This window comes from Mytilus trossulus, chromosome 11, assembly GCF_036588685.1.
Source record: "Mytilus trossulus isolate FHL-02 chromosome 11, PNRI_Mtr1.1.1.hap1, whole genome shotgun sequence".
In the NCBI taxonomy this organism is placed as follows: domain Eukaryota; kingdom Metazoa; phylum Mollusca; class Bivalvia; order Mytilida; family Mytilidae; genus Mytilus; species Mytilus trossulus.
The window spans coordinates 3,811,804-3,820,631 of record NC_086383.1 but is presented as its reverse complement, the minus strand read 5'-3'; the positions used below and the strand labels follow the sequence as shown (position 1 = coordinate 3,820,631).

General features: G+C 33.8%; 1 long non-coding RNA gene across 2 annotated transcripts; it reads right to left on the bottom strand.

Annotated features, from left to right (window-relative positions):
• Positions 1-3,342: 3,342 nt before the first annotated feature.
• On the bottom strand, positions 3,343-8,407 carry LOC134691671 (uncharacterized). 2 transcript variants are annotated; one of them, XR_010102175.1, is made up of 4 exons: positions 7,981-8,407; positions 7,307-7,462; positions 6,104-6,254; positions 3,343-4,249 (listed from the first exon to the last, which is right to left on the bottom strand). It is a non-coding gene; the product is annotated as an uncharacterized LOC134691671 (long non-coding RNA). The 2 variants fall into 2 exon arrangements; XR_010102176.1 differs by having other exon boundaries at positions 6,109-6,254.
• Between the last annotated feature and the right edge of the window lie 421 nt (positions 8,408-8,828).

Genomic DNA, 8,828 nt, shown 5'->3' with positions numbered 1-8,828 from the left:
ATGTTATCCAGTCGATATAATCGTACTATTGATACTTGTATCAAGTGTTTTTAGTATAAACAATGCGTATTGTTAAAATCATAACCCAAATAAGACAAATGATACAGTTTATTTATAGATGAAAACAAGTGTAAAATCAAGTTTAAAAATTCTTGTCCAAAAACAAAGTCGACTATTCCATTGCGATAAAATGTTAAGTGCCACATACGACAGGTTTGTAGATTTCAAAACTATATTAAGGTGGTACCTAACACTTACACTAAAATCAATTTGGCTCGTTTAATTTTCATAAAATTTTGTGAAAGTATTTACTTTGACCCTTTGACAAAAATATCAAAATTTCAAAAAATTTGAACAAACAGAAAAAATACACTGGTTATATAGCAGTTTGACAAACACTAATTTTGATCATCAAGAAGCTTAATGATTTTACAGAGTTGTCTCCCTGTAGTGTTAGGTACCACCTTAAATATATATGCAACACAAAATGTGTCATTTTATATATGAACAAGTACGTGTCCATGGTACACTGATTCCCCACTAGCACTAGCATTTTCTTTGTTCAGTGGACTGTACTGTGGGTTAAAAACTCTAATTTGGCATTAAAATTAGGAAGATCATAGAATAAGGATCATGTGTACAAAGTTTCAAGTTTCATAAAATACTACCGTGACCAAAAAACTTTAACCTGAAGCGGAACAGACGGACGAACAGACGGACGAACAGACGAAAAAAAGAACCAACGAACCAACGAAAGTACGCACAGACCATACAACATAATGCCCCTCTACTATAGTAGATGGGGCATACAGCTAGTAGATGGGGCATACACATATATATCAAGGATCAGATAAATAAATTAAATCTGTAAATAAATGAACCTCTATGGTATTAAACATGGTCGCTTTTTAAACAAAGTATTTGTCTAGAACAGGATGGCTTATTTAATTGTTTAAGATACACTCCAGGAGTCAATTTCTCAAAAAGATTTTACAACTAAGATTGGTCGTAAGTCATGAATAATTCAGTATACTTACGATTAATCTTAGTCGTAAGTTTTTTTTGTGAAACTGAATCCAGAACCCGGGGCTAGAGCTGCGTCTGTTTTATACGGTATAGAACAAGGTATACATTTACTGAGTGTGTATAGAATAGGGTATTTTTTTCAATGTTTTCTGGTTCGAACAGGCACGAACTTGTCCCAGATAAGAATTATATATGTACATTAATCTCACTTTCAGCTATAGAGATCATTGCTGAAGGTCGTAAGGTGACGTATAGTTTTTAATGTTTGTGTCATTTTGGTCTTTTGTGGATAGTTGTCTCATTGGCAATCATACCACATCTTCTTTTTTATATAGAGATGTGTATTTTTTTCTGAAACAAGTGCTTGTCGGACCATCAACAAGAACTTGCGGTCATCCGATGTATAGTATTTCAGTACTTTGATTTAAATATCGAAATTCTATCAAAATCATGATTATTCTTTTTGTGTTTTTCGTTTTCTGTTCAATTTAAAGAAAACTTTGTACAAGTTAGATGTCGAGGAAAATTGATGTTTTGAAAGAATTTAATTTTAAGGAGGAGCGTGTGTAATTTCAATTGTGATACGAAAGAATGCCTTCAGATGTGTGTGTATCATTGATGAAGGTCGTAAAGTGTCTTATAATTGGTAACATCAGAGACATATAATACATATTATATGTCTCTGGTAACATATAGGTCATTTGGAATATAATATATTGCAGATGTCATTTTCATATACTAGCAATGTCAACCATTTGGTCAGCTATTTCATTACCGCAAATTACTTCAAGCCTTTACTAAATTCATTCAAAGATATAAAGATTTGGTTTTGCATATATAAAAACGAAGATGTGGTATGATTGCTAATGAGACAACTATCCACAAAAGACCAAAATGACACAGACATTAGCAACTATAGGTCATCGTACGGCCTTCAACAATGAGCCAAATCCATATCGCATAGTCAGCTATAAAAAGGCCCCGATAAGACAATGTAAAACAATTCAAACGAGAAAACTAACGGCCTTATTTATTTAAAAAAATGAACGAAAAACAGTTTGTTTGTATCTATAGAAAACCTATGGCAGACAGGGAGGCACATTCTTACGGAGATATTGATTACCTTGCCCAGAAATTTAAAAAACGATCTTTGTAGAATTATCAATCCTTTATATAAGATTATTTTACATGTTCTAAAAGATTTCCAATTCAACACTGTAACTATTCTTTTGAAAATTGTTTTTATTGGTATTATTGAGTTTGTTATCAGTTAATCAAAAGTAAACTAAATATTATATATTCATTATATACATATCCGCTATCATAGATCAATGTATCGATATACCTGTCTCTTGACATTACATAATGTCTAAGATCTGTTCTAAGTGTCTTTTTGTTGTTGGGTTGAACAGGTACCCGGCCACGTCCATTCTGTGTTTTTGTTAGATATATTCCTATTTGTATATATCTGATGATTTAAGGCATTTCAACAGATTTTTATAGTTCTTTTTTATGTTGTTCGGCTACACCCCGGTCCAATTTTAGGGTGAGGGTTGGGATCCCGCTAACAATTTCATCCCTGCCACATTCTGTATGCATGTGCCTGTCACCAGTCAGGAGCGTGTAACTCAGTGGTTGCCGTTTTTGCTATGCTACATATTTGTTTTGTGTTCATTATTTTGTACACAAATAATGCCATTAGTTTTATCGTTTGAATTGTTTATAAAACATTTGTCATTTCGATGCATTTTATAACAACTATGACTCTGTGGAATAGGCCTTGCTTGTTGTTAGACACAGTACAGTGACCTATAGTTGTTAATTGTTAATGTCTGTGTCATTTGGTTTCTCGAGAAGAGTTATATCTTTAGCAACTATATCACTTCTTATTGTTGATACTTTGCAGCACATTAACGTTACCACCATCGTACTTCAACAAGATAGAACTTCAGTGTGATGAAAAAACGATCGTACATCAGCGCAATCTCACATACATACAGAGTTGTCGTACTTTTCTCCTCAATGATTAGGGTACCAGTCTTGTATTACAACTCCAGTGTCCGGTGCATGAACATGGAGTGCATTTTTTTCTGAAATTTGTTCTGTTTGATTTTAGACTTATGCTGAATTGAAACTTATATATTGACTTAACAAATAATCTTGCATCTTTTGGGGATATCAATCCAAGAAAGTGAAAGGATATCATGTTTACTGGGAGTGGTGTGGCCTAGTAAAAATAGCAAACAGAAAGCAGAAAAAAATGTTTTGACTTCAGGATTGCGTAACTTTTTATTCTTCGTGGCAAGACCCCCTTTTTTCGATTAAATCACAATTTCACATTAGTACATACATGATATGAACATGAATTGTTTTTTCTATGTAGCATTTTTTATCTTTTTATTTTCAAAGATCAGATGTTTTGCATGTCAGCCTATTGGGCAGTCAATTACAATACTGCAACCTTGGGGACAGGACGACAACTCTGTCTGTATGGGAGATTGAAATCAGCGTGGTCATTACGGTTCAGAGTCCTACATTAGTAAAGAAAGTCTATAATTCTTCTTATTAGGGTGTCAGATATAAGTGATAAAAAAATAGTCTAAAATGTTTGCAATAACACCAAAACAATTATACAAAAATAAAACAATAAATACAAAAGTCAATAAATATTTCAGATAACAAATGATCCTCCGTCAGTATAAGCAGTCTAAAGGCATTTTATGATCCTCCGTCAGTATGAGCAGTCTAAAGGCATTTTATACATTAAAGTTGATATGAAAACTAAAATCAGCAAAATGACGAAATATTATATATATTTGACTTTGTTGAGTTTGTATGTAAAAATAAGGAGATGTGGTAGACAACTATCCACACGAGCAAGACTGAGTCCCCCCCCCAAAAAAAAAAAAACTGAATGCTATTACTCAATCTTACATTGTACATGTACTGGTTTGTATGAATGTTTTTCTTTTCTAGAATTAACGTATCCTTGAGAGTCTAGAAGCTCGGGGATCGCTGACTGGTTTTAAGAATAAGAGGTTTCGTCGAGTTTTGTCGACCGTTTTCTTTCCGTCTTTTGTCCTTTGAAGGTTTCCGACTCATGATGCTTGATACTCCCCGGAGTATACGTCTTTCGTCTTCCATATGAATATATTGTAATCGTTTATTTAATTCCGCCAAACAGCAAACTTGTCTGAAGAATGATACCAACCAAACAAATTACCTAAAAAATATATAATTAAAAGTTTACTTGATCGTGAATTCGTACAAAGTAAACTTTTGCCAAAAAAAGAAAATAATCTGCAAATGAATATCAGTATAAAAAAAATTAATAAAAATCTTTTTCAGAGTTGTCTACCTTTCTCCGACTTGGTTTGGTACCCTTTTACAACTGTATACTGTAATTGCAGTAAAGAGTATTGTTTAAGATCGTACAGGCCTTATTTTTTTAAATGATTGTCATATTTACAATCTAACAACTTTCCTTTTATTATATATGGTAAACAAAATTCTTCAAAGTTTTTAGGCTTTACATAACATTGTTATGTGCGCTAGATTTGCCCTAATCCATCCAACAGTTTGCATATTCTCACTTTCTTCATCGAAAACGTATAATCGAAACGAATGTCATATACAATAGAAGATTCGATATGATTGGCAATGAAACAACTATCGACAAGAGACCAAACTTACACAGACCGTACAGCCTTCAACATTGGGCAAAGCCTATACCGCATAGTCGGCAATAAAATTTCCAGAAATGAAAAATGTAACTGAAAAAAACAATTTAAACGAGAAACTCTTAACGACCTAACTTATGCAGAAAATAATATTCCATCAAGACAAATGATATAGTAAAACAGGAAAAGTTTACTCTTCCAAAGCATCTTACCTCACTTCTGATTTTTCGGTGGGTTACGTTCGTCCTTTTCAATTAAAAAAAATCCTCTTTCAGTCATTTCCCAAAATGGGTACAATTACAAAATTACAGTGTCGATGGCGTATACCCAGAAATTGCAATCTTTGGAACCCCCTTTTTTTGGGCCGATCAATGCATTCGAATGGGGACATATAATTGGAACCCTCCCCCTTTTTAAAATGGCTGGATCCGCCCCTGGGTAAATATATCTTGTTTGATAAACAATATATAATATTATGGGGACGGAGTCCCCAATTACGGTAGAAAAATCAAAAAAAAAAAAAAAAAATCGGGAAAATTTCCCGAATTTTTCATTGTACTAATGAACTCAAAATCGTTAACTTTTTTTTATGTCATGTTTTGAAATCCCGGACCGGCGCAGAAATCTACAATATACTTCCTTTTTCCGGTCTCGTTATGAATCTTTGAGTAAAATATATATTTATCAGTCTAGTATAAAAAGGAGGGAACGCAATACCAATTTTCATTTTTTTAAATAATTCTTTGATATGAAAAAACGTTACCTGATGAAAGCGTTTCTTTGTTTACATTGCATATGACGTCATAATTTAAATAACGTCACAACTAAAATCCCTAACAACAGAACTAAAATCGGAAACGTTACGGTATTTCCGTTTTATTTTTTTAACAAATATTAAAGTTACAAAAAATAATGCATACAGACTTCGTCCCCATTTACAGGTTATGCCTGCCTCATATTAAAAGTTTATGTAAGCTGCTAAATTGTGTATATTTTGTTGCAATAACAATGCAATTAACGAAAAGATAAACGTTAAATGTGTGCGCATGTATCAAACCTATTTTGTGCTAATTAGAACACGGCTGTGTTTACAAAACGTAATAACGAGGTCATATTAGAATCTTTATTTTTCTGTAAAATGACATTGTGTTATTGTTCCTCTACTTTACGTTTTTTCTTTAAGGCTCTACGGGTATGAAACGATTATGGTTTTAATGGAGTGCATTTACTATACATGTATAATAGTTTACATTTATGAAAAAAAATTGTGTCTCGTATCCTGTGTCTAGCCATTGTGTAGTACGTGTGGAATTTAAAAAAAAAAATGTTTACTTTATTTGTGGGATTTTTTTTACAAAAAAACAATTTCGAGTTGTCTTTCTTCTATTCATTCATACCTTACTTGTTATTCGTATTGGCAAAGGAAAACGACGTGACATATTCCGGCAAGACTTAAACAAACTCCACCAACAGTGGCCAGACCAAATGCCCAATCTAAATCACTTATCATGGTGGCGAACATTATAGTGGCAATCACGATTACAGTACCTGTAAATAAGATATCACTTATCATGGTGGCGAACATTATAGTAGCAATCACGATTACAGTACCTGTAAATAAATAATAACTCAAAATTTCTTAAAAACAGTAATAACAAAAATGTTTTGACAATATATAGCAAATCTAAAGAAATGCAACTAATAGAATTCACGAAACACAAAACCATGAGAAGTTTAGTGCTTATTTTCAGGTTAAATAAATGGGCAACGAAGGCCGAGTGGTATGTGTAGTAACTACTGTGAATTTGAATCGTAAAAGTACTCTGCTCCTAAATACCTCAGTTGGGTTTTTTCAAGACCTACATGCTCGACTACAGCCTTATTTACATGTTAAAAAAAGGGCCCTCGACATTGATTGACAGGTTTTCCTAAGGTCGGTCAATCCGGCTTCTACCAATAAAAGCTGACCGACACGCAACTAGAGCAAAACTGGTATTACAACACCAAAACGTACACAGAAAACACTTATAAGTCAGTTCAAAAAATATATTTTGCTGAATTATGAAGGAATTTGTGCACATCAACCTCTAACCTATGCCGGAAAAAGAGAAATTACTCTTGTTTAAATTGTGTTAGTCGTAACTTTATCCTTCAACATGGCGGTAAAAGGGAAGAAACTCTTGTTTGAATTGTGTCAGTCGAAATATTACCCTTCAAAATTGCAGTAAAATGGAAGGATCTCTTGTTCAAACTGTGTCAGTCGAAATGTTACCTTCCAACATGGCAGTAACATTGAAGTAACTCTTGTTTAAACTGTGTCAGTCGAAATCTTACCCTCCAACATGGCGGTAAAAGCGAATTAACTCTTGTTTAAACTGTGTCAGTCGAAATCTTACCCTCCAACATGGCGGTAAAAGGGCAGTAATTCTTGTTTAAACTATGTCAGTCGAAATCTTACCATCTAACAGGGCAGTTAAATGGAAGTAGCTATTTATTGAGACCTTAACCCATATAACATGACTATAAAAGGGAACTGACTCTAAGACTTGTTTAAGTTGTGTCAGTCGAAACCTCTCTATCAAAGTATGTATTGTACTTACCAGTTGCTAAGAATAAGAATATATTACAGATGGTGATGAATCTATTTTGGGAACACCTTCCACCAAATATCAAAATACAAATAGATATCAAACAGACTATAGATCCGACCAATCCAAAACATTCCAGCACTTGTACTGCTAAGAATTTGTCAACCTCTGAAAAAAGAATGGACATGAAAATAAAAAGCGATAACAGTCAGGATCTTTCATTGATTATATTCTCATTTTCAAAGATAAAATTGACGCCAGGAAGCACGGTTACATCTTCACTTTTGTACAGTTTAAATAACATTTGAGGATAACCCATACATTATCGCCATTGGCGGATCTAAGAGGCGTAAAGGGCGTTCGTTATCCCCTCTTTGATCGCCAAAATAAGTCATTATAACATGTTTTTTCTCCATCTGTATGATTTTTGGCATAAAATTGTCCTATATAGTGTTCGAATAGCTTTGCTGGGCGCTATTTACTCTAATTTATGGAGTCCCATACCTCTTCACCAAAATCCTGTATCCGCCCTTGATAAATCTATACTTACTCGTACGGCCCATTGCAGACATATCTATGGTAACACATACTCATGTAGACCTAGAGCAATATTGCCATAGTCCAGCATGTCTGTTATATCCAGTTGGGGCGCCACATTCTATTGTATGGAGAATAAATCTACTTACGTGTACGGTTCATTAAAGATATATCTATGGTAACACATACTCCTGTAGATCTAGAGCAAAATTGCCACAGTCCAGCATGTCTGTTATATCCTGTAGCCCAGTAGGGTGCTCCAAAGCCTATTTATTGTATGGAGAACAAATCCAAATAATGTAAAATAAAAAGCTAATTTTATGGTGAAAGCTACATCTGTGAGCCCCATGTTTTCCAGTGGTATGACTGGAGGTTTATGGTCGATCACTGTTTACAACAAGTACCTCACCACACACGACAATTCTGGGAAATCCTGCGATTCTGTGACGTAAGATCAATATTTAATATAAAAAAAACAGTCTAAAACTGCATCATAATTGCAACGATATCTTACAATGTATGTTACAGCAAGTTAAATTTAGAACACAGTACTGCATTACATACATAGTGTACAAACTATCGTCTGCACGGCCTTCATTGACCTGAACGAGCTACACTGAGCTATAGGTGTAGATTCTTAACGTCTCAATGGTACTAATAGGAGGTATACGTGCTAAATAATATAATTACAAATGCATTGTAAAACAAGAGAAGATCTTAACGTAATGCCGAACTCTAATTATGCAAAAAGAAGATGCGGTATGATTGTCATTGAGACAACTTTCCACATGAGACCATGCAAATGACACAGAAACTAACAATGATAGGTCATCGTACGGTCAACTTCACCGGCTGGAATTTATACAATTTAAATGAGGCCGATGATGGGTTAACTGTAAAGTTTTGTTCATGTTTTTATCTGATATCTCTGTTCTTGTATTTATATACAAAGTAATCCTTGACCATCCTTGATTTTTATATTTTTGTTTTAGGCGTT